This window comes from Sinohyriopsis cumingii, chromosome 2, assembly GCF_028554795.1.
Source record: "Sinohyriopsis cumingii isolate HCF-2022 chromosome 2, ASM2855479v2, whole genome shotgun sequence".
NCBI classification, from domain to species: domain Eukaryota; kingdom Metazoa; phylum Mollusca; class Bivalvia; order Unionida; family Unionidae; genus Sinohyriopsis; species Sinohyriopsis cumingii.
The window spans coordinates 158317697-158344373 of record NC_142962.1 but is presented as its reverse complement, the minus strand read 5'-3'; the positions used below and the strand labels follow the sequence as shown (position 1 = coordinate 158344373).

Genomic DNA, 26677 nt, shown 5'->3' with positions numbered 1-26677 from the left:
CTAGTATTTCCACATTTTAACGCAAGGTAAGCACGTGCATATTAATTATATTATGCAAAAATTTAACCGTATGTTACGGATGTTTTTTCTCCCACTGTCAGCGAATAATCATTAAGGCAACATTTCCAAGAAAGCTTCCTACTTTATTAAAAATTAATAAATATTTTAAAGCAGTGTTTCCCAAACGTTTGGCATGCGTACCATGTTGATACGTGAAATGGTGTCAAGGGGTACGTGGCAGAAAATAAATCACCAATGCCCCAAAAGTGGTACAAGAATGTTATAAGTTTTTGAAACACTGTTTTAAGGTGATGTATTTATTTGATTTGAATTAAAAAACACACCTTTTTATTACATTTCTCTCAGATCAAATTTATTATCAGAACAGAACACGCGCAGCTTTTTGAAACCCACATGTACTTAACAATATTCGGTGTTCTCTTAAAGTTGGGTTTTGAAAAGAATACTAAAACAAAACGAACTTAATATGCATTTCATAAAATAAAACATAAAAGGTCCAAACTGTTCATATATCTGTGTATTAATGAATGATACATTTTATTAAACTTTCGCACATAAAATATTTGGTTTGTTTTATTCTTTATTTGTATAATGTCCCTTTTATCTCTTTACGTAAAATGTGTATCCGTTTACAACTATGACCTGGAAAGTATGAAGGACATTTATTCAGAGAATGCTGGTCATGAGTCATGGTCAGTGTTTCTATAAATCTTTATTTGCTTAATTATCCATCCTGGGAATAGAATCACATGATAAAGATTAAACATAATAATCAAAAAGTAAAAAAATAATGATACAAAATTAGGGTGCGCGAATTTAAAGAAATTTTGGAGATAAAAATTAAAAATGAAGTAAAATGAAGAACAAAAAATTGGGATGCCACGAGTTTCAAACTCGCGATCTCTTGTTAATTGTATCGCTTTACTCGATCTTGCCGACCATTTAGCGTATTTTCTGCTCGCCTGAGGTTCGTGCATATCATGTGACCTTGTTAAATGCTGCTTTAAAGAGTATTTAAGTTGTGACAACTTCCTTTGGAATTCTGTACCATGCATCTGCTTGAATATATTCATCCTTTGTGAGGACAAATAATGAATAACAGGATAAACCTATAATAGATGGGCTTCAAATCGATCATTTCCTTGTCCAAATGTAGTATTTAAAATTTAAAATATCTTTCAAATATTCTCTATTTTGTTAGGTAAAGCCTCATCTGTTGCATCTTGAATGAATTACCACTCATTTAACTTAAGGAGGTTTATATTTTCCATATTTTTTCCATTTTATACCTCAACCAGTACTGACTGCTGCTTTAAACAATTACAGACTGGCTAAATTGACTGAAAACATATTGGTAAAATTTGCAGTTTACCTAAATTATCTCAGATCTACGCTTTGCTAACAGAAATTGTTTAGGATGAAGCAGACGGTGCCTAACCAGTTGTAAACATCGCGGTCCACCTCTTACATCGTAGAACTAACACAAGTACCTGATATGCAGCCATAACCAAATTCATAAATGTAAGAGGGCGTACAGTGTACTATGTGCATCTACCTGGCACTTTTATCATAGTAACATGCATTTTGAAGATGAAGATTCGTGCATATGGAGCACAGACCCTTTGGACCCTTACTCAGGCAGCAGACTTCAACAGGCTTTGTCTTTTTTTAGGTGACCCACACTTAGACAAATACGATAAATGCCAGCTGGTCGTTACAGATAACAGAGATTACATTACTGAACCACTCTGTATATAAAAGCGCCATTCTTCTTCAATAAACGACTTGCCTTAATCCACAAAACACTGAAATACACATTGTTATGAAGATGACATAATCTTTGCTCTACCTTCACTGTACTTGACCAGATAGGGGAGCTGCACAAGATATGTGTGCGATATTTGGACTATTGAAAAGTGTATATCTTTAAAATATTTTTATTTATACATATTAATACGGAATACAGGCTAATTTAAGAACAAATATCAATGCATTTATGTATGAGAAGATTAAACACCAAAATTTTCAAAGAGACTAACTCGAAATTAGGACTTAAAAGATAATGTACATTTTAAAACCATATCCCGACATAGCCCACTAAACTGTCAAAGCAACAGTTTATAGTATTTGGGGCTTACTTATTGGAAATGGAGCTCATTATATATATATATATATATATATATATATATATATATATATATATATATATATATATATATATATATATATGTATATATATACACACGTCCTCGTTTGATCTATATTCTTTCATCAGCAAACACGTGTCACTAAACAATTCACCATGATATTCATTGTCACCAGTTGCACATGACTATATAGTAGCTGTTTACATGCTTCATACACTTATCAGAGATGCAGCCCTCACGCGCAGATGTGTACAACTTCGTTACTTGGGGAACAATGTCGTACTAAGACTTCCGCAAATTATTTTAAAGACGCGTATATAAAGCAGTACTCTGTACAGTATGCAATTTTTATTTAGCTGTTAACCCTTAAAGTGTTTGTCGCGAAATAAGTCATACAGAAGTAAGATAGCTCTTGTCGGGACATCTGTTTCATTTTAGGTAGGTAAATGTTTACACATCTGGGTGCTTTGGCTTGATATAAATGCTTGCTAAATTAAATATGTTTCACACGTCGGGCCCTGGAACAAGCACTTTGTTGTAGTGTGAACTTTGCTGCAATAGAAGTAAGTTCTACAAATGCGTGTTTAAAATACAGACTACTGAGAGCACCAAGCTGTCTGATTCCGAACTTAGTTCATCATTTCGATTTCTTTCCAAGGTTGATGATAGCGACGATGACAATAATTTTAAAGTTATGAACAGCATAAGATTATCTGAGCTGAGAAAGTCTTAATACAGATACCAGTGATTTATTTTGAACCCAAAATGTTGAGCTGAGGAAAAGTATGCATACAAACAATAAAAAACAACAGTTTCTCAACTTGTATGGTGTTATCAGATTTGGAGAGACCTTAAGCTGCTTTACGGGTGAATTTTGTTTTGTTATATATCTGTTGTTGTTGTTTCAGTTTGTAACAACTCCTTCAAGGGTTTCTTCTTTCTAAAATTATATCCAAGCGCGTGAACACCATGACTGAAACAACCTGACTGGGATAAGAAAAGTATGTTTGGCAAAACAGCTAGACTTCTCTGTTGCTGGGTGAGTAAAGGAGCCATGTTACTGAGGCTAACAGTGGTAAACGAATCATTCAAACGGTCAACAAGCAAATGTGTTTACTTCCAGTGTAGACATAAGACAGTCATTGATAACCCAAAATTGTGTGCTTTTGGAATTTTATTTAGTATTGACGGGATATATGATTTAATATTGATGGGATGTATGATTTAGTATTGATTGGTGATATGATTTATTATTGATGGGATATATGATTTATTATTGATGGGTGATATGATTTATTATTGATGGGATTTTTGATTTATTATTGATGGGTGATATGATTTAGTATTATGTGTGATATAATTTAATATTGATGGGATATATGATTTAGCATTGATGGGTGATATGATTTAGTATTGAAGGGTCATATGATTTAGTATTGATGGGATATATAATTTAGTATTGAAGGGTGATATGATTTAGAATTGATGGGATATATTATTTAGTATTGATGGGTGATGTGATTTAGTATTGATGCGTGATGTGATTTAGTATTGAACGGTGATATGATTTAGTATTGATGGGATATATGATTAGTATTGATGGGATATATGATTTAGTATTGATGGGTGATGTGATTAAGTATTGATGGGTAATGTGATTTAGTATTGATGGGTGATATGATTTAGTATTGATGGGATATATGATTTAGTATTGATGGGATATATTATTTAGTTTTGATGAGTGATGTGATTTGGTATTGATGCGTGATGTGATTTAGTATTGATGGGATATATGCTTTAGTATTGATGGGATATATGATTTAGTATTGAAGGTTGATATGATTTAGAATTGATGGGATATATGATTTAGTATTGATGGGTGATATGATTCAGCATTGAAGGGTGATATGATTTAGTATTGATGGGATATATGATTTAGTATTGATGGGATATATGATTTAGTATTGATTGGTGATATGATCTAGCATTGATGGGTGATGTGGTTTAGTATTGAAGGGTGATATGATCTAGTATTGATGGGTGATGTGATTTAGTATTGATGGGTGATATGATTTATTATTGATGGGTGATATGATTTAGTATTGATGGATGATGTGATTTAGTATTGATGGGTGATATGATTCAGTATTGATGGGTGATATGATTTATTATTGATGGGTGATATGATCTAGTATTGAAGTGTGATATGATTTAGTATTGAAGGGTGATATGATCTAGTATTGATGGGTGATGTAATTTAGTATTGATGGGTGATATGATTTATTATTGATGGGTGATATGATTCAGTATTGATGGGTGATGTGATTTAGTACTGATGGGTGATATGATCCAGTATTGAAGGGTGATATGATTTATTATTGATGGGTGTAATGATTTAATATTGATGGGTGATGTGATTTAGTATTGATTAGTGATGTGATTTAGTATTGATGGGTGATATGATTTAGTATTGATGGGATATATTATTTAGTATTGATGGGTGATGTGATTTAGTATTATGTGTGATATAATTTAGTATTGATTGGATATTTTATTTAGTATTGATGGGTGATATGATTTAGTATTGATGGGATATATTTTTTAGTATTGATGGGATACATTTTTTAGTATTGATGGGTGATATGATTTAGTATTGATGGGATATATTATTTAGTATTGATGGAATATATGATTTAGTATTGATGGGATATATTATTTAATATTGATGGGTGATGTGATTTAGTATTGATGGGTGATATGATTTAGTATTATGTGTGATATATGATTTAGTATTGATGGGATATATGATTTAGTATTGATGGGATATATGATTTAGTATTGATGGGTGATATCATTTAGTGTTATGTGTGATATAATTTAGTATTGATGGGATAAATGATTTAGTATTGATGGGTGATATGATTTAGTATTGATGAGTGATGTGGTTTAGTATTGAAGGGTGATATGATTTATTATTGATGGGTGATATGATTTAGTATTGTTGGGTGATGTGATTTAGTATTGATTAGTGATGTGATTTAGTATTAATGGGTGATATGATTTAGTATTGATGGGTGATATGATTTAGTATTGATGGGTGATATGATCTAGTATTGATGGGTGATGTGGTTTAGTATTGAAGGGTGATATGATTTATTATTGATGGGTGATATGATTTAGTATTGTTGGGTGATGTGATTTAGTATTGATTAGTGATGTGATTTAGTATTAATGGGTGATATGATTTAGTATTGATGGCATATATTATTTAGTATTGATGGGTGATGTGATTTAGTATTATGTCTGATATAATTTAGTATTGATTGGATATATTATTTAGTATTGATGGGTGATATGATTTAGTATTGATGGGATATATCATTTAGTATTGATGGAATATATCATTTAGTATTGATGGGATATATTATTTAGTATTGATGGGTGATGTGATTTAGTATTGATGGGTGATATGATTTAATATCATGTGTGATATATGATTTAGTATTGATCGTATATATGATTTAGTATTGATGGGATATATGATTTAGTATTGATGGGTGATATGATTTAGTATTATGTGTGATATAATTTAGTATTGATGGGATATATAATTTAGTATTGATGGGATATATTATTTAGGTTTGAGGGGATATATGATATAGTATTGATAGAATATATCAATTAGTATTGATGGGATATATGATTTAGTATTGATGAGTGATGTGATTTAGTATTGATGGAATATATGATTTAGTATTGAAGGGTGATGTGATTTAGTATTGATGCGATATATTATTTAGTATTGATAGGATATATGATCTATTATTGATGGGTGATGTGATTTAGTATTGATGGGTGATGTGATTTAGTATTGATGGGTGATATGATTTAGTATTGATGGGTGATATGTTTTAGTATTCATGGGTGATATGATTTATTATTATGTGTGATATAATTTGGTATTGATGGGATATATTATTTAGTATTGATGGGACATATGATTTAGTATAGATGGGATATATAATTTAGTATTGATTGGATATATTAGATGAGATATATGATTTAGTATTGATGGGATATATGATTTAGTATTGATGGAATATATTATTTAGTATTGATGGGATATATGATTTAGTATTGATGGGATATATGATTTAGTATTGATGGGTGATATGATTTAGCATTGAAGGGTGATATGATTTAGTATTGAAAGGAGATATCATTTAGTATTGATGGGATATATCATTTAGTATTGATGGGATATATCATTTAGTATTGATGGGATATATCATTTAGTATTGATGGGATATATCATTTAGTATTGATGGGATACATCATTTAGTATTGATGGGATATATCATTTAGTATTGATGGGATATATCATTTAGTATTGATGGGATATATCATTTAGTATTGATGAGGGAAATGATTTATTACGAGGCCTAGAGGCTTCTGAAGTTTCTTATTTGCCAAAATATTGATGTTTATCCTGTCCTATTCGCGGAAATTAAGGATGTTCTTCTGCAATGGGTTTCGTTAATTTCGTGGCAAAATACACACACACACACACACACACACACACACACACACACACACACACACACCGTAAGCCTTTGAATAAGTCAAACGGGTTGAATCATGTGGAATTATTTTGTCTTCCTGTATAAAAATTATATACACCAGTCTTGTTTTAAAGCCGTTTACGTACAGATGCCTTTTTATCGATTTCCTAAGTCGTGTGCATTTTTAAAGAAGCAATACTGTTTCATATTAAAGATCTGCGTGCACCGCAAATCGTTTCTACCGTATAAAGTTGCTCGCATTATAAAAATGAAAAAAGAAAGAAGCAGTGACTTTAAATATTGTTTTATAGTTAATTCTGAATACATATGGTCACAGTAATTTATAATTTTATAAATTGCATATTATAGATGCTTTATTTAGTGGAACAGTCGCACATTCTACATATTAATCTTTAGAACTAGAAGAGAAGACAGTAAGGGGTATAGGTCTCAACCTTGATTTAATTTCAGATATAATACTAAAATAAATTATTTGCATTGGGCTTTTACTTTCAACTGCTAATTTGGTGCAACTGGAGGAACATATCAAACATAGTTAAATGATTTGTGTCGGAATAATATGATGAGACTTCTCAACAAACTGAAATGCAATTTTGTAACCTTTTGAGCCGGAAATATTAGAGATTACTCTTGGATACTACCTTGCTAACATATGATTTCATGTATTGTTTACCTAAGTACCTGGCTCAGATTCAGAAGCATTAGGTTGATTATAACTTTGATTTAAATTAAATTAAATTAAATTAATAGAATCTTCAGGATCTTTGAAATTTCGATTCCATTATTAGCTGGGTACATTTCGAGCACCACGAATTCATAAAAAAATTGTATTTAAGAACAGAAATACATAATCTATATCACCTGAGAGATAAGCACCGTACATGAATCATCAGCTTGTAATCTTTTACGTGCAAGAAGTGTTGGTTTGTTGGAGGAACTACGAATAAAGAGGTCTAAACGTCAATTCTGAAGTGCAGGGTGCACAACATTACTGATATCCAACCCACGCACATTTCATGGTATCGACTCTATTGTGTAAATTTGTCAGGCTTAGTTTCAGCACCTGTGCTTCGTTACCCATAGAGGGTGTTCATTTGTTACTAGGAAACGACTTAGCTGAAGATGACTTTGTTGTTAATTCACTTGTAACTGACATGTTCTGTTTGGATCCAAACGTTGATTCTATTGAAAATGAAATCCCTGATTAATACCATGCTTGTGCAGTTACTAGAGTTATGTCAAAAAAGAGCTGTTGGGAATGAAGTTGATCAAGAAATTATTCCTTTGGCCGAGACATTTCTTGACCCGGCTATTGATGAGGTCACTTTTGCTGATACTGGTCAATGAAAAGTTATTGATTACTGTGATCTTCTTTAATCGCTCATTGTCACATTTCTAATCACGGTGGCAAACGACAATCACTTGTCTTCGAACAGGAAAAACATCATGAGATCTCCTGTTTGTTTCAGAGGGCTATTGGCAAAGATGCATTTGTAGAGATACCAACTTGCTATTTTCTGAACAAATGGGGTCCTGATGATAAAATGAAGACCAATTTAGATACCCGCTGGTGACGAGTGGCAATTGAGCTCTCAGATTGTTATTCCTAAGTGGTCTAGACAGAAAATTCTTAATTTGGCACATGAGACTCCATTGGCTGGCCATCTGGGAGTCAGTGAGATTGTACATCATTTTTATTGGCCAAAAAATAAAATTGATGCTTCCGATGCTACGAATCTAGGCTTTTACAAAAAGTAACAGAAAAGAGTGAAGACAACAAGCTTTGTAAAATTTAACAAATAATTTATTTTCCTAGAATATCAAGTGAAAAATGAGAAAAGAAAGCTTACGGGTTTATGAATCAAATAAAAAAAATATCCAAGAATCCAAAAATAGAAGTCCTAGTAATAAAATATATTGAATGAAACGGAGTTCGAATCCCGATGAAATCCAAAATGGAAGACAATAACGTCTGCTGTAACCTGCGAAGTGCTGTTGTGTCAACAGTTTCTTGTTGAATCACTAAAAATATTATTCCAGTTTTGAATTCAGGATAACTTCCAACAAATGATTTTATCCAAGAATTTTGTAGGAGCACTTAAGCATTTCCAGGCAAAAGAATCACTTGAAATTCAATAAAATAAAATTTCAACTCAGACTGGTCACAACATATGTTCTGATCACGACTGAACAATATATATATAAAGACAACAGTTATTCACAAGTTTAAGACGCAAAACAGAATCCAGGATTGGGGTCAAAAGTTCATCTTTGCAGAAGGAATAGAAGTTTGTTTCATGATTATTATCACGTAGTCCAGGTATGGCCTTCACTTAATAATTCTAACTCTGAGGAAGAATTAAAAGAATATATAAAAGAGGTGTTTACCTAAACTATCACTGATTCTGAATCAAGGTCAGAAGCTAGATATAGTGTTTATATTATTAGTTCTTTATCAAATAAAAAAAGTTAGGTCCAACAGAACTGAACTGAAATTCTGGACAATGTAAAATCCAGTCAACAAAGTTACATTAAAATAGCGTGTAATGGAATTTAAAAAATGTAATTTAACAAACAAATAATTAAATTACTGATATATAACTCTCCCCAAAAGAAAGATTTATATAATAAATCTTTCTTTTTACCATATAAAAATAACATAAGAAATCTCATGAATAGTGAAAAGGTTATGTGAAATAATATATTTCTATACACGGGAAAGTGCATCTGCTATTAAATTATCTTTTTCCTTATGTGCCTGATGTCAATATTGTATGCCTGTAACAATAAAATTTAGATTAATAACCTCTGATTTGTATTTTCATCTTGCCGATGAAGGTAAAGGGACTCACTATACACAATAATCAGAGAAGGAGCTTAACTAACATAAACTTCAAAATGTAATGTCAATATCAGAGCCAAACATCACTTCTCGATTGTTGAATACTTTCTTTGGTGCTTATTTAATTTCTTAGAAAAATAGCACACTAGATGATCAACACCATTTTATCTTCTTGAATCAATACTGCTCCATCCCCAACATCGCTTGCATCAACAGACATTTGACTGATGCACCTTTATGAATAGCCTTTAACTTATCAAAAGCCTCCAGACATTTTGCAGTCCAACGAAACATGGTTTTCTTGCTCAATAAATTTGTCAGGGATTCAGAAATTATAGAACAATTGTAACAAAATTTCCGATAGTATCCAGCCATATCGAAAAATCGCATCAGTTGCTGTTTACTGACAGACACAGGGAATTCAGATATAGCCTTGACCTTGGCATCTATGTCCCGATATATGTCCAAGAAATGTTACACAAGCACGGCAGAACTCACCTTTGTATATATTAATTGCCAAGCTTGCATCAGTGAGTCTGTCAAAGAATTTCCGAATTGTTGCTTAATGTTCTTTCCAGATGTGGTTGTAGATGATGACATCATCGATGTAAGCATCACAATTATCTAGACCAGAGGTAATCACGTTCATTATACGTTGCAAAGTACTTAGCGAACCTTTCATACCAAACGGCATCACTTTATATTGATAAAGTCCATCTGGAGTCACGAGGCTTATTAGGCTGAAATACCTTTTTACCAGAAGACTGCTGAGTGGAAGACTTGCCTACAAACGAAACTTTATGAGAAATACTCATCAGCAGAATGAGCAGCATTTTCCAAGGTTTCGACTTTATTCTCATCAAGCTAAGTATTAATGTCACTATGGACACAGTTCTTGAACTCTTGAAAAGTAATACAATTTGTTTGAGATTTTCGTAATCTTGATCGACTTTTTTGTCTAAGCACCATTGATTGAATTTCTTGACAATGTCAAACCCAGTAAACAAAGTCACATTACAATAGAACGTAATGGAATAAAAAATTAAAACTAACAAACAAATGATTACATTACATATTCTTCACACCGAATAATGAACTTGTCAAACGGCAGGTTTTGTACACTTTTGAGCCAGTTTTCAGACATCTTGTTCTTGGGTCATTGGCGTTTTTTGAAAAAGAAACTTCTATTAAAAGAGGATTCTGTGCTTAATGTTCTATATCATGTCTTTGGTTGTGAAGTAGCAAGAAATAATGTTGAGTCTACTCACTCAGAAATGGAAATTAGGAAAGACAAAACTACAAAGGAAACAGCTTTTCAGCCTGGTGATAAGATTCTGTCGCTCTTGACAATGCTTCAAAATCCTCCTCAGGCTTATCATCATGATCCTTATAAAGCGAAGAAAGTGACTCATCAACACTCCTGTTAGGCGGAAAAAGAAAACACTGCCACATAAATGTGTTAAATGAATATATTGATAGATAGCACTGTAAATTATTCAGTCAACTTTGTTTAACCTCCCACACACATGATTTAAATCATGACGTTGACCTTGTTTTAGTGAATTTGGTTCAACTAATCTTCAAAATTCAAAAATATTTAAGAATCTGGACTTTCACATTAAAAGCCACATGAAAAGAATGAATTAAAGCAGCAAATATGTGAATATGAGCACTTGTTTCCGGCTGTTGCAACTCGAACAATCGAAATCTACCATGAAGTTAAAATTGTAGATTCTACACTTGTAATACGGTATCCTTATCCTCTCTGGCAAGAATGTTTTAAAAAAGTAATTGAATATTTGTTGGAGAAAGAATTTATTGAACGAAGCAAAAATAACTAGAGTTCACCGTTTATTCGTGTGCCGAAATCAAACAATACTTGTCATATATGCACTGGCTAAATAAAGGTAAACAGTGTCACCACACAGACTCTTTCCCAAAACCTAGAACTGATAACCATATTGACAAAATTGCAAATGCAAAACATGTCACCAACCGTATATATTAATTCTTGTAGATTCCATTTAAGGACAATACATTTCGGCCTTTGCAACTCCAGATAGATGCCATTTGGTATGAAAAGTTCTCCCACAACAATCCAGCGTTTAATGAACATGGTAACATCTGGTAGAAATGGCTGTGATACCTACAGCGACGACGACTTTATATACAGCGACACCTGGAATGATGACCTGGAAACTATCCGGACATTTTTTGTTTCAGTGAGTGAGGCAAATTTAACAATCAATTTAAGTAAAAGTGAGCTTTGCCGAGCTTGTGTTAAAGTGTTGGGACATATTATTGGACATAGTCAAGTGAAGCCGGTAGAAGTTAAGAATAAGCTAACTCTGGATTCCCATTTGCCTATCAGTACAAATCAAGAAGTGATTATTGGGTATGGCTAGATATTGTCAGAAATTTCTCCATAATTTCAGAGCTCCTGCCCAATCTGTTAAATATGAAGACCAAGGTATGTTGGTTTAACAAATTTCAGGAGCCGTTCGATAAATTCAAAGCCTGCTTGAAAGTCCGCCGGTTCTTTCAGCTCCAGATTTCAACCTCACATTTAAAATATCTGTTGATGCAAGTGCTGTAGGGATTGGTGGCGTATTATTTCAAGAAGATGAAAATGGTGGTGATCATCCAGTGTGCTATTTCTATAAAACAAATTAAATAATATCCGAATTAGTCCGCTATCTAGAATGAGTGTTTGGCTTTGATTTCTGCTTTACAATACTCCGAAGTGTATATTAATTCATTTCCTTCGATTACTGTATTTAGGGATCACAACCGCATTACTTTCATCAATAAAATGAGAAACAAAAATCAAAGTTTATTGTTTTAAGTGTACATTATCGACATTAAACACATCGACAAAAAGAAAATTGAATTGCAGTTGTGCTTCACATGTATATAGTTCTATACTGTTTTATTTTTTAAATACAGTTTGTACATCAATAAGACATTCCTTTGAATTTTAGTATCTTCACATGTGTGTTCGATTAATATGTAAAAGAAAGCCTAGTTGAATAAATCTTTTTTCTTAACGAGGGGAAGTGTTATGTAGATCCATATTTTTTAAATTTGGTTCATTGCTGTAAATTGAAATGATTATCTATAGTCAAATTTTGTATACGGGTGTAGATACGTTTTCGAGAATTTACGAGCAGATTGTTCAGTATCTACAAATAGATATGGTCACGTTACTAATAAAAATATGTTTACAAATTTTGCGGTCATTTCCCATGGGATAGGTCGGTCAGGTGGGTGGTTAAAAGGTTTAAACTATTTCCCACTGGATGGGTTTGGTTAATGAGTTCTTTTACGATATTATATAATTTCAGAATGTCACTTATCTAGTAGGAGGAAAATGTGTTGAAATAATGTCCTATAGGTGAACAATTATTACCTTCTTACTTCTTATGTTCTTGTTGCAACATAACGTCTTCACACTATTTAATGTTTAATGTGCTCAGATATTGTTTGAGTGGAAACATGTTTGGATTATTCATTGGAATTACAAAGTGCTCATTGGATTAAAATATTGTTCTGGAACGATTGTGAAATTATTCAAATTAGTTCAGTGCATTCGAGCAACTGAAATGTTTTCGGAACATTCGATTCTTTGGTGACTGGAATAGTTCTTGGGTTTAACGTCATTTTTCAGCACACAGTAGGCCATACATGTCGGCTGGTATAACTGGTGGAGGAAGAATCCAGAAAAAAATTACCGACCCTTGGGATGGACTTGAATGCAACTTTGCTATTATGATATATCAGGACTGTTGGCGAACCAATACAATCAAGGATCTGAAATTCATTCGGAACATTCGATTCTTTTTTTTTTTTTAAGTTAAACTTTTGAGGTTTATTTTGGATTTAATTCATGAACCTGTAAGTTCATCTTAAATTTTCATTTAATAGCTTTGATAATTAATTTTATTTGCAAGTTTCTCACACCCTGTTGGTTTTGCTTCTGTCTGTTTATGACCACAGAGTCGTAATGGTAAAACGCAAAACATGTTTTACTGGGGAGGGGGGGCGATAGACTTATATTATGTTAATGTCCGTAATAAATGCTCAAATTAGAATATAGAGTAAAAGGATTATGGTGTTGAATAAGCTTCTTCTTTATTCTAAATCAGCATAAAAAGTATCTGTTTTTCCTGTTCTAGCTGTCAGTGCCGAAACTAGACATAAGGGCGGAGCATGCTGAATTGGATGAATTCAATTATTTTTGTGGGTTTATTTGTTTTCCATTTGACTGTTGGGTTGAGCATGTTCTCAGTGAAGTTATTTGATCAAACATTGAGATCATATTGATTGTTGCGTTATTTGAAGCATTAGTATTTCGCTGCTACTAAAAGCATTTGCTCCGGCAAATTAATTTTTAGTATAAGATTATAGAACACCGTCTGGTTAGATAATGGGATATTCTTTGTGCGTATATCTACGAAGCTTTCTTTTATTATTACTTTGAATTCACTTTTGGTCTTACATAAGTATTATTTGCTGCATGTGTTCTGTTTGAGGTTAATAGCTGTCTCGTGTAAGATGACATACTTGGACAGTATTCTCTTGATTAAATTAGCACTAAGTGGTCATGAGGTGACAGGTACTTAAATATTAGACACGCTGTAACCATGTTATTTGTTTTGTTATTGACAGCTGTTTTAATGACGATTTCACATGCGGCAAATTATGTTGAAGACCAGATTGGAAATTTTGGGTACACCAATAATATACTCTACGATTCACATTGTGAGGTCTACTTATATGTTTAAATTGGAATCCATGAAATTTATATTACATTTGTTGTACTTTCACATGTGCTGTTGTTGTCAATTGCCATGATTTTAATTAAAGTATCATCTCCAATAAAATTAACACCTTATGCCTCGAGTTTCATAAATAGTCAAGAATAACAGCTTTTCCTACACTTGATCTGTATTTGTTTAGTATCTAATATTAGTACAAACAAGATGGACTCAGCTGGTTATGTTTTGTATACCAGTTTTATCCTTTGTGACTTAAAATTCATTCATAGTTTGCATATGTATTCAAAAGAGCATAAGCAGTGTTAAATTTATACTACATAATCAAATGGTATGTCTGTACTAATAAATTAAGTACATATTTCTAACAAACTTGTCGTTTCTTTTACTTTGAAATCACTTCAGTACATGGATTTACTACTAGTTGTTGAAAATGATTTGCCTGTCCATAGTATGTCTGTTACCTGTCCATATTATGTCTGTTACCTGTCCATAGTATGTCCGTTACCTGTCCATAGTATTGTCCATAGTATGTCTTTTACCTGTCCATAGTATGTCCGTTACCTGTCCATAGTATGTCCGTTACCTGTCCATAGTATGTCTGTTACCTGTCAATCGTTTTAAAATGGGTGCATCTGAATATGGAAATTGACAATGGAAAGAAAATTAAATTTGTCTTCAAAATCATTCTTGTTCTTTAGCTTGAACTTAAGTAAAACTGAAATTATGTTCAAGGATTTGAATATGCCTGGAATGGTGCAACGAATGGGCATAATACTGCACTGATGTCCATCTCTGTATCCAATGTTAATGTATGCATACAATCTGATCAGAGTTTAATGCCATTAACGTAACATTAACACGTTTAATATTATGGAATTTCTAAACTCCCACTCATGCTACATTTAGATTTGGTAACGTTCGTTTGGTTGTAAGCACGATCGCATGAAAATGTACATGTTTTTGAACATGATTGATATGTAGCTTAAATTTAACAATAAGGTTTGTTCTTCTTAAATATCGTAGTAAAGCATAACTTAACCTTTCTTGTATTCTCAATTTTCGCTTCCGTTATTCTGATCTTTACCCATTAGGTTGTCCCTAAATTAATTTAGAGTTATATGTATGTCATTTTGCGAACATACAAGTTTAAATACTGTTAATATTTTGGCTGCCTGCCAATAGATTCCTACCATTCTGACCAAAATTTGTAATTATATAAAGACGAATGTTTTAAACATGGCTCTCTCTGAATCAGGTGATTCAGGTTCAAACCCACGAATGTGGAAAATGGTTGTCTTCATTTTTTATGTGCTGTTTAACCTTGAATTGGAAAGGATACTTATGTTACTAATCAGACTTATATCTGTGTGAATGTACACAAACCACAGCAGAATGTACACGATATATCTCTGACATTATTGTGCGGGACATAAGAAATCTGCTGTCAGTATGTTATACATATTCCTAACCAGTACATTCTAGAACAAACAAGTAAATTTGCCTGCTCGGCGTGAATAACGAAAGTATTTTATCTCGCGGATGAAAAACAAGTATATTTCACTCGTAGCGTGATCACTTCTGAAATGTATGGCTTTTCCACGCACTTAACGATATCTATCTATTACTAACTTCGCAAGTATCCTCTCTCCTTTTTGATATAGTCCGTGGATTACTGGATTTCCTGAAGAAGAAAAAAAGATGATTTTAATAACTCACTGGAATGAAATAAAACAAATAAATGTTCACTACCCCTCAATAGCACTGATGACGTGATGACCAATACATTTTTCAATAGTTTCAAGCCGCTTTGTAGCTACCACACGTATGATTACCCGTATTCAAATTGAATAGTAGATACGATCATTGCTTAAGATCTTGTTTTGTTCACTGTGGATGTGATGTACATTGAACCCGGAAAAGAGATTTATGTTACTGATTATATTTTCTGTGCGACTGTACAAAAAAAAAAAACAACAACAAAAACAACAACAAAAAAACAAAAAACAAGCTGGACTTGAAAGGTAATTACCAGTCATTATCGCCATTATCGCGCGGGTTACATTAAGAAACCTGCTACTTCAGTCTGTGGTACATATTGCTAGCAATTCTTTGAGCATGACATTTTCTTGCGCAGAGCGATAATGAATGCACTTCACTTAAGTATTTTCATCTACCCATTATTCACTCGTTTCAAGCAAATGTCAATATTGGAAATGGGAGAGGGAAAAAATAATTTATTTATTCATGGTTCCTAAATATATTATGATTACACGTCGTCTGCAGGAGTTATACATTTATTATGTCTTAAAGTAATAGTGCAGCTTTTGTCTTCCATCTACACGGCTCCCTATGACACATAAAATATTGTTTAACATAAAAACGTTTGCAAATCGAAGGCAGACCTTGTAATGCAGTTTTAAAAAGCATTTATTGATGATTCTGATCACAAAATATAATTTTATTTTCCTGTTTTGTTTGGTATGGCAACAGAAACTGTATAAACCCTGTCCCTTTAATGCTGGATTAGATTTAATATATGTGATGATCCGGTGGCGTAAAGGATGTTTTGACTGGTACAGTTAAGTTAGTGCGGAAAAAAATGTGTTTTCGTTTAAAATAAGCTTACTGTTTCAAACATGAATATCCCAGCTTGACAATAGGAATTATAATTTATTTTGATGAATTCCTATATAAATATTTGCTACATTTACACCACAGTATTTTGTCATTCTGTCACCCAACTGATGCTGTGATATATGTCGCCCTAATAATGGTTACGCGTGTATTTGTGTGTGTGTGTGTGTGTGTGTGTTTGTGTGTGCATGTATGTATGTGTGTGTGTGTGTGTGTTTATGTACTGTATAGTAATCTCGTATGTGCGTGCGTGCGTGCGTGCGTGTGTGTGTGTGTGTGTGTGTGACTTCACTCACCTTAGCATTATCACTAGATGTCTTTACTTACGATGTGTCATCATTAACATAGACAGATATTAAACTCATTAACCATAAGTGTTAGCTGAGCAAATGAAACATTTTCCACTTTGTTCTATCACAAACGGTTGCACGATGTGATAAGCAAACTGGAGTATTTCACATTTACATTCTGTAAAGCCCCGATGCCATCGTTTGTCATAAATTTCACCATTCTTTCAATCTAACTGAAGTTTGGAAGAAGAGAAATGATTATTTAAAACAAGCTATCTGATATAATCTTTTCTTTGAAGCAGTCAAGATGTAAGTTTTAAACGACGTTCAAATGTTCAGGTTAGAATTAAGAGATGCCACCTCTTAATTTGGTCAATTAAGTCGCTTGTAATTTCGATCTTTTTCGGGAGTGCATCAAAAGTAGTGATGTGATACAGCCACCAATTCTGTTAGTGACTAATTTAATAAAAAAAACAATCCTCGCATTTGGCGCATAATTCGAGAGAGATTGAAGAGAGGCTTCTTTACGAAGAAAAAGGGTACACGATATAAAAGTAAGACTTGTGTGAATATTGGTGATCAAACTAGTGCTGAAGACAATCCGACAAAGCGTTGCGTTGGCTTTTTATGTTTACACTTGTGACGTCATCAAATCCTGCGTGCCAGCTTTCTAATGAAATTGGTCGACCCACAGATGTCGCCAATCAGGATCGGATTAATTGGTACACATGTAGAAAATCGCAGGGTATCACAGTTCGAGGGAGAAATTGCATGGCCCATAATGGACGAAACGTTGATATTCTCCGGTTTTAATGGAACCCAACAATGTTCAGCACCAATATCTCTCAAGATTCAGTATTTTCAGGTGATTTGGCATATATGACTTTTTGCATATAACAGCGGCATTGGGGCTTTAACTGACATACTTAATATGAATGCTGAAATGTATTTTTAATGTAATGTGTTATGGTTATAGATGCTTTAATGGTGTATGTGTGAGTGTGTGTTCAAAACATATTTGGATTGCGTTCCATTCTAGTATCTGTTTCTGTGATGCTGAATCTTCTGTCATTCACTTCTAATTAAATGTTATGTATATATATTGTAGACACCCATCCATATACTGAAGGCTGATATAGACATCTCAGAATGGACCGCCCTCCCAGAAATGATCCAAACTGGCGCCTTAAACAAGTCCGACAATTGTCAGTTGAATTTCATTTACATATAGCCCCACCTTCACAAAAGGATGTGCCCAGAGATTATTATTTGTTTGCTCTCAATGTTCTCAGGACCTGTACACCCTTGGCTTTAGAATATTCTGGACTACTCCTAATTATTGGTGTGTTTTTCAGTCCAAATGTAGACAAAAAAGGCTCTCAAACTGCCAGGAAGTAAATTTTGTTCGAGTTACATAGCACTAGTCAGGCGTATGAAGAAAAGAATGACCGCTATTCAGAAATGAGAAATGCTTAAAGAACGGTAATGCTAAATAGTAGTGTTCTTAATTGACATATTCCAGAACAGACATAATCACACCTACATATTAATAAGTGTTTTCTGTAAAAAATTAATTGTTTGTTTGAAAATTGTATTTCTTTTGTGAGATATGATACCGGCTGCTTTTGAAAATTTCACGCATTTTGGATGAAAAATAATGAACTTATTACACATGGAATTTATATATGTTTTAGAAACAGACTATGTGTCTAACCTTTTGTGCAGCAGACTTGCTTTTAGTTAGATCAACATTACACAACATGTGTGACTGTATAATTGGTCACGTGACTGTATAATTGGTCACACATTTCATTAGTCAAGACTGCCTAGCAACCAGCATTTTTGCATGAACAGCAATTGAGTGACGTTTTATTATATTGTTTATCTGATATTGGTTCATAAAATGGTTCATGGATATTTGCACGACAAGTTTATCGGTAGTTTCAGATGACATTATTTATAACATTACGTTTAAGCAAAATAACATTAAATTGTACTTTATTTACTTTTGAACAAATAATAATTCCAAAACAGAAGGTTAACATAGAATGCATTTATAATTAAAACTTACTGCATATCCCGTGTATACTATGGATCATGTACTAACCATGTTTTGTTTCATTATACACAAAAGTGGTTAACTAATGAAATATGTAAGGACTGTACATCTCTCTACGAGATGCTTTGTCGAATGCGTAGTGCAGACGACGGAAAAATGAACATGCAGCAGAAAATGCAAAATAGATGAATTTAAGAATTTGTTTAAAATAAACAGCAACAATCAAACCTCTATGTCTGTCTGTCTGTCTCTCTCACACACAAATACACACACACACATACAAGCGTTACCTACATTAGGAGGACCTTGTAAATCCACACACATTAGGAGGTTCACCTCAAGGAAAGCATTTATACGCTTTCTTTATAGAGGATTTTGTTTGATTTTAAACAAAAACATATCTCAGGGTCTAGATGTTCTGAAAAACTACATTTTCCCATGTATACTATGGACCGTGCTCTAATCATGTTTTGTTTCATTATACATAAAAGTGGTAACTAATGAAATATGTAACGACTGTACATCTCTCTACGAGATGCTTTGTCGAATGCGTAGTGCAGACGACGGGAAAATGAACAAGCAGCAGAAAATGCAAAATAGATGAATTTTAAGAATTTGTTTAAAATAAACAGCAACAACCAAACCTCTCTGTCTGTCTGTCTGTCTCTCTCTCACACACACACGCACACACACACATATTTAAAGGGAAGAAATTCAGCTTTAAATTATTTCCCTGGATGTAAGGAGTCTTACTTCGTATGTGCAATTAGGATGATCAGATTGCCCAATAGTAGTCATTGAGATATTAAGAACGAGTCTTGAAAAAAGTTCATAAGACTTCGTACACATTAGTATTCTTTATTTTCAGAGTACTCCCATAATCCCGAAACATATACGTGTTCATCTTTTTGCACATACTTTCAGATGTTTTTTATATTTTATATAGATAATAAAATATTAGCAGTACTGGTTGTTTAACTCTATGGTCTTAAAAGAAGTAACATAAAAGGCGAGAACCAGCGTGTTTTAAAATTCAACACAAAAAAAAAAATATTTCCAGGAAGACAAAGTGAAAGTTTAAAAGAACTTACAGTATTGTGAATTAAATCCGAAATATTCTTAAAATTCCATAACAAGTCCAATTGTATAAAGTTCCAATGGTATTCCAGTTATATCCAAAATAAATTCCAATATTGAATGTGCTGATGTACCAGTAGTCTCGAAGGTTCTAATGTGTCAATGGCCTGGAATGTGGCCATGTGTTAACAGTATATGTGATATATCACAGTAATATAATAAAAAGTGTCCTTGACTGAATTCACTTTAGTTCTAAATTAATAATTTAATCCAAGAAGTATTATTGATCACTTTGTAAATCCAGTGAAAAATTTAAATCAATAAATCCACTCAAATTAAAAACTAAACACAGCAATAAGACTGGTTCCACTTTGAATGTTAAGGTAGGAATTAGCAATTTTTCAAGCAAGCATCATTGATATAAAAAGCTAGGACACAATAATTGAGCCAGGATGTAGGTCAGTTTCCTCTCTAAAACATTCAAAGTTGTCAACAAGTTTAGGAATTTAAAGTGAAAAACTGCTGTCCTAGATTTAGTTGCAGTTAAACATTTTTACCTGCAATAATAATGACTTGAATATTTAATCTAAAATGGCAGATAAATATTAGGTCTGTATTATTTGTTTAAAAAATAAATACCACTAGTCAAGTAGATCATCACTTGATTTTGGACTAGGTCAATTACAAAAAGCAAAGATTACATGACATATAATCATTGAGAAAAGCCAACAAACAATGCAAATTACATATACATAGCACTGTAATGACGAAATCATAAGATACTGATTAATTTAAACATAGTAAAATAAGGATTGTAGCACAGATTAATGTGTGTTCCATTAATCTTAATTTATTTTCCTTTCCATCCATTTACATGAATATTCGTGCATTATCACGTGAATAGATTTATGCAGCTTTATATTTTTTGTATTCCACCTGAGTATTGATTGTAATATTTCTGTCAACGTGGGTTATATTGCCACTACTGTAAAACAATGGCCCAAAACAAAATAACTTATATGATCCATGACTGATGTGCTAAGTTAGATACTACTATTACTTTTACATCAGGATTTTGACACTGTGATTGTCTTTGTCAAAATCTTGTCTGTTTGAGCCAATGTCACAGCCCTGTCTGTTGGAGTCATTGTCAAAACCTTTTCTGTTGGAGAGTGATTGTCCCATTCTTGTCTGTTGGAGTCATTGTCAAAACCTTGTCTGTTGGAGTCATTGTCACAACCTTTTTTGTTGGAGTCACTGTCAAAATTTTGTCTAATGGAGAGTTATTGTCACAGCCTTGTCTGTTGGAGAGTCATTGTCACAACCTTGTATGTTGGAGTCATTGTCACAGCCTTGTCTGTTGGAGTCATTGTCAAAACCTTGTCTGTTGAAGTCATTGTCAAATCCTTGTCTGTTGGAGTCATTGTTATTACCTTGTCTGTTGGAGTCATTGTCACTACCTTGTCTGTTGGAGTCCTTCTCACAACCTTGTCCGTTAGAGTCATCGTCACAACCTTGTCCGTTACAGTTATTATCACAACCTTGTCCGTTATAGTTATTGTCACAACCTTCCCCGTTAGACGGAGAATCAGTGTCATAACCTTGTCCATTAGACGGAGAATCAGTGTCACAAGCTTGTCCGTTAGAGTCATCGCCACAACCTTGTCCGTTTGAGCCATCATCACAACCTTGTCCGTTAGGCGGAGAGTATATAGACTGCGAAGGAAAGCATTCCAAGATCTTCAAACAGGGTCCCTGACAGTATCCTAAGACAAATGAAATAGTACTGATCTGTTATGTATAAATGTCTTTATCGAACCCCAGACTTTGCTTAAAAATAATTGACACATGGATTAAGATATAGGTCTATTTCTTGGCAAAAGTCTGGAACTCTCTTTGTTGTCGATCATAGCAGAAACGAGATTAGTATCAGTGACATGTATGCATTTGTTTCTTGTAGTTCGTGTTATATTTATTTTTCACGCTTGAAAATAAAGCAGTTGATATCGTGTACGTTTTTTGTTGTTGCTTGAAATAAGCAACGATTTCTGCACTCTTTATTTTATGTATAGCCAACGAAATGTTTTACAGTTTATTGTAATCAAGTTTGTATGGTGTTTTATTTGCGGTAATCCACAAAATTCAACTTCTTCGTGGTGGCACTTCAGACTGTCAAAAGTCAATAAGGTGTTAAAGACTATTTGCGTGATTTCAGAAGTCTGCATTCAGGTTTCATAGTACCTCTCTGATCAATTTCTAGAGCTTGCTTACAACACTCCTATTCTTTCTGTATTGAGGTTTAGTTTTATTACCAGTCCCTGCTGACTGTCCCTCGCTTTTACCAGTGGCAACTTCTTTCTTGATTTTAGTGTGTTGAAGTTATTTACTTTGTTAGGACGTTTATTTGCTCCACATGTCAAATGTTGGGTACCGACAGTAAGGGCACTGTTTAGACATACTAGCTGCCTATTTAACTTAGGGAAAAACTAGTAAATAGTTATCATTGTTAGTCAGTGATAGTCATTTCTGTTACTTTATTCAGAGTTAGTCACTTTCGGTTACTTAAGTGAAAATAAATTAGCTCATCATATGTAATGTACTGTGGACCCTTTTTCAAAAATGAATGTCAGTTGTGAACAAGCAGTTTTTTCTCATACATGAATGGCAGATGTGAACAAGCAGTTTTATCTAACAAATTCTTGTGTGAAATCATAAGTTGCTCGTAATGAGCAAATATTTTCATAGGGATTTGAGAAAGACAAGATGAGAGGATGAGATTTACAAATTGTGCAAACAAGAAAATTGCTGAATGGAAATGTAAAATTAAAATGTCAGAAAGAAGTTAGTATCGTTAATTGTAAAGGTGACAGAAACTAGAGCTTTAATCAGCGCAGTTTTACTGAATGTAGATTTAACAAATATCCGCAATAAGTTCATATCTGAAACACTTTGGTAATACTGCTGAAAGTTGTAGGAGTTAGAAATCAAACTTCGGCAAGTTCGAACGCAAACGTTTTGAAAATATCTTCTCAGAATACTTCAGAAGTCTTTTTACCAACGATAACTAAGGTTGACAGTTGGATGAGTTGTTATGACAACATAAATGAAATGTGTACGTGTTCATTCACAAAAATCAAGGCATGTTTCGTCCTTGGGTTTGTTACGATTCTAAGGTCTTAAAATAAGTAACAAAAAAGAGCGAACACCAACAAGGTTTGTATAATTAAAGATCTAATTTATTTTCATAAAATACAAACTGAAAAACTAAAAATAACGTACGGTATGGTGAATGAAATCCTGAAGTCCTAAATAGTTCATCAAGTCCACAAGTATCGAGTAATACGAATACGTTCCTATGGTATTCCGAATGATGTCCTCTAATATGCTAATGTTTAAAAACTACAGAAGCATCACTATAATAATAATAATCCCAAATTGTCTATAAATGAATTCACTGTATTCTGATACAGCTATCAATCCAAATGTTCTTAAATTGATCCACCGTAATTCTGTCGCAGTTATTGTTCCATTCAGTCTGATATAGTTTCAATACTGTAATTCAATGAAAGGTTAAATTAAACAAATTCCTCTCAATATAAACGAATAACATCCAAAACTGGTGGTACTACAAATAATGCCTAATTCTACGTACACATTCTCGTTCATAGAACAGAACAGATCAAAACTTGTATTAATAAATATCAGGCCACACATAGGTGGCATATGAGAAACCACAACTGCTACAATATTGTAAGGCGACCAGCAGCAGAGAGGGTGAACAGACCAAATTACCCGAGCAAAACCCTTGTGTTAGACCAAAAAATATCCGTGCTCGTTCATATAGGTCATACCACGTCTACGATTATTGTTTGTCCCAAACAAGATTGTAGACGAACCCTCTCTGCTGCTATTCATGTTGCAAAAGAAATTTTTACCACCATATCAAGTTTGATGAATATTTCTCAACGCGTTCTCCTCATCTGTTTCATCTTTATTTGTTCTATGTTTCAAGTAATATTCAAGTTCTGATGGTGGTTTTGGATTTATGTTCTTTCTTTTTCTGTAATAGTTCATCAAACTTCTGTATCGATCTCCACCGCAATTTTTGCAAATCTGATATAATCCTCTAACGCCGTTGTTACATCCAACACAACTTCGTGGACCAGCATGAGGATTTTTCTTTAAAATATAATTATGTTTTTTACAATATTCTCCACGACACCTTTTGTTGCATTTATTTGTTGTTCCTTGAATTAACCACGCACAGTTGTTCATTATATGAATGATATCTGTTTAATTAAATTTACACCCTCTCTGCTGATATCAATTAAAAATTGTTATATTAAAAATAATGGTATATCCAGAATCTCATACTGCAAGAATGGCACGAGAACGATTAGAAGCAATTAAAAAATTTCTTCCTGTCAGAGACTCATTTAGAAAAAATCTACAAGCGCAGCAAGAAGCACACGTTGAGTACGAAGAAGAAACTAAAAAACTGTTTAAACCCGTCACTGCAGCTACTGAAAAGGTTACAGCTGTCATCAAAGAAGATCTTCTTCCGGTATCAAAACAAACAGCAGAACAAACTGAAAAAATAGCAAGAAGAACTAAACAGACAAAGAAGATTTTACGAGATCTTCCACCTGGCATAGCCAGGGAAATAGCTGCGGCTCAACCTCCACCTGTTGGTGAGGAAATACTTGAAGGTATTGGAAAACTTCGTACTGAAGTCGCCGACGTGAGAAAAGAACATGCACCTGAACCCGAACTAGTAGACAAAAACGTAGAATTGATTGCAAAATTTAGGAAGGGGGTTGTTGAAGAAATTAGAAATACTAAAGAAGAACAATTACCCGAAGCAATATTAAATAGTATATTTAATAAATCTAGTATTTTAAAACCCCATTATGAAAAAGTAAATGATGATAATCTTATTAAATATATATATCGCGTATATTACAACAGAAAACAAGCTAGAGGTCAAAAATATGAAATTATTAATGAAGAAGTAAAAAGACTTTATAGAGAGAGACTGAAACAACAAGAACAACTCGCCCAGCAGAAACTTCCTCCACCTTTACAACAAATAGAACAACAGCAATTGATGTTGAAACCATCTAGAGAGAAAAGGAAGCAGATGGCAAAGGAAATGAAGCAAAAAGCAGAAGAAAAATGGAAACAAGAAGAAGAAATATTTAGAGATATAGAAACTAAACAACAGGAGAAATTACGTTCACTGGGTAAAGAAAGAGATCCTGACGATGATCCTCCAAGCGCTGTAGGAAGTGGGTTCCTGACTACATCAGAAGGAAATAATTTTATTTGTCCTGATAATATCCTCAATGACTTGTCACGGTTAGAAGTTCTCATAGGAGGAAAACGTGCCGGAAATAATTCACCAGAAATAATTAATGAAGCAGCTGATATTTGTCGGCGATTATTTCAAGGTGGTATCATGGATATCGGAGTTTACCGAGAACTTATCGATGAACTTGTTGATGACTAGTTGTTAAATAAATGGTAAATTAAAAAAGATGATCATACATAATAATCATCGTAAACCTGTACAGGTCAGAGCGGTGAACTCACGATTACCAATCTACAGAGCTACTTACGGAGATGGACTTGGTGATGTTGTGCGGGGATTATTCACAAGGATAGTTCCAAAAGCAGCACCCGTTGCAAAACAAATATCGATGAAAGCTATCGATATTGTTCGTGAAAAAGCTCCTAAAGCAATTGTCAATGTTGCTGATAAGGCGTTTTCGGCAATCAAAGAAAGACTAGCACGATTATTGCGACGAAAACAACAACCACCAGTGAAACTGGCAAGTACTGAAATTATGCCCGCAGACGTAAGTAAAATAATAAATCAGGCTGCAAATCAAAAACTAGCGGAATTATCTGAAGAGGCAGAAAGAAATATAACATCAAATTTGATAGATCAAAGACTCAGTGAATCAGGAAATACTATTTCAAGCATGATATCAGGAAGTGGAGTGTCCAAACACGGTTTTCGTGTTAGACGAAAATAATTATAATAAAATGTTTAAACGTGAATCCGATGAAGCATTTGATATGGAGGCACCTGTCCTTAAAGATGAATCGGTACGTGATTATCAGTTTTATTCTTACGAGGCACGAATACCAGATCAACGTGGAAGAATTGAACTACAAGTTCATGATACAAGTAGATACTTTTTACCCGCTGAGGCTTTTCTTGAGGTAGAAGGTACAATTATA

General features: G+C 33.4%; 1 pseudogene across 1 annotated transcript in view; it reads left to right on the top strand.

Moving 5' to 3' along the window:
* The window catches only part of LOC149806186 (uncharacterized), a 68397-nt pseudogene extending 45976 nt beyond the window's left edge, over positions 1-22421 (top strand). Inside the window, exon 12 of the transcript XR_016419866.1 lies at positions 18404-22421. The product of XR_016419866.1 is annotated as an uncharacterized LOC149806186 (transcript). The remainder of the gene's footprint in view (positions 1-18403) is intronic.
* The last annotated feature ends 4256 nt before the right edge of the window (positions 22422-26677 follow it).